Source organism: Octopus bimaculoides, chromosome 5 (genome assembly GCF_001194135.2).
Source record: "Octopus bimaculoides isolate UCB-OBI-ISO-001 chromosome 5, ASM119413v2, whole genome shotgun sequence".
NCBI classification, from domain to species: Eukaryota; Metazoa; Mollusca; class Cephalopoda; order Octopoda; family Octopodidae; genus Octopus; species Octopus bimaculoides.
This window is the reverse complement of record NC_068985.1, coordinates 34,582,882-34,584,179: the sequence shown is the minus strand read 5'-3', so window position 1 is coordinate 34,584,179 and position 1,298 is coordinate 34,582,882. Positions and strand designations below refer to the sequence as shown.

The 1,298-nt window shown below is 34.4% G+C and overlaps 1 protein-coding gene across 5 annotated transcripts in view; it reads right to left on the bottom strand.

The window, feature by feature from the left end:
• The window catches only part of LOC106879981 (uncharacterized), a 263,310-nt gene that overhangs the window by 249,400 nt on the left and 12,612 nt on the right, over positions 1–1,298 (bottom strand). The window lies entirely within an intron of this gene.

The following is a 1,298-nucleotide window of genomic DNA, read 5'->3' as shown; positions in this document are numbered from 1 at the left end:
ATGCACATATTTGTAACAGCAAAGATTAATCTGATAAACAATAGAATGGAACATTGGAGTTGTCACCAATTGTAATGGTTAGTTCTTCGTTGCAGTTGAGGGTCACCAATTGTAACAGTTGTTGTTGTTATGATATATGGTGGAGTCGGAAGTAAGCGATTGTATCAGGTATTGTTGCAGATATGCAAGTGGAAGAAGAACAGTGATTGAGATTGTAAAGAAATATTTATTTACCATTACTTTGCATATATCCAAAACCACAACGGGTTGGTATGTATAATTAGTAAATGGAAAAGTATGCAAAGTAAAAAGACTTAATTTCAGCCAGGATGTGTACACGATCTCATAGTAGCATATATAGAGAGAGATGGTAATGTTACAGAGAAAAGAAAGTGAGTTAGTGAAAGTTATAGAGTCGAGGAGGGTTGTGTCTCATAGTTGGCTGATTATAACCTTCTGTCTCCCTCTGGCCGTTTGTCATTAGTGGCTGCCTGCTTGTAACTATGACTCTAGTTGTCCGTTCACTAACTAATTTCACCTTGTCAAATTCTAGTATTTATAACTATCTAAAACTAGTTAGAAGATAAACATATTATTGATAACAAAAGATTTCACTACAATCTGTTATCTCTATTCTAGCTATTGGTGGCCTAGAAGAGGTTAGAAGGGTCAAGTGGCGAAGACATTATTCTGGCTTAGCAAAGGCGTCTAGTAAATGTAACTGCTGTTACTCACAGAAAAACTATTGTTTTACCGTAAGAAAAGTGCTGTTGAATTGTTATGTAAAATTTGGTGATCAAGGATTGAATCCACACTATGCCTGCATGAAATTCACTACATATTGTTTAACAGCTACCTTGTCATTCAAAGGTGTAATTTTTCTAATGGAAGAACAATAATAAATTAGAACTATGAGGAATAGGCGCAGGAGTGGCTGTGTGGTAGGTAGCTTGCTAAACAACCACATGGTTCCAGGTTCAGTCTGACTGCATGGCACCTTGGGCAAGTGTCTTCTACTATAGCCTTGGGCCAACCAAAGCCTTGTGAGTGGATTTGGTAGATGGAAACTGAAAGAAGCCCGTCATACATATATATATATATATATATATATATATATGCGAGTAAAAATAAATACAAAAAAAGGGGTTTTGTATGATTGTGTATAGAGGAATATATTATTTTGTTTAAAAGAGTTCCAACACTGTCTGTTTTTTATGGTTTATTTATATTGATGCAAAACCAATGTGGGATATAGAATATGGAATATACAATATATAATATAATATACAATATATAAT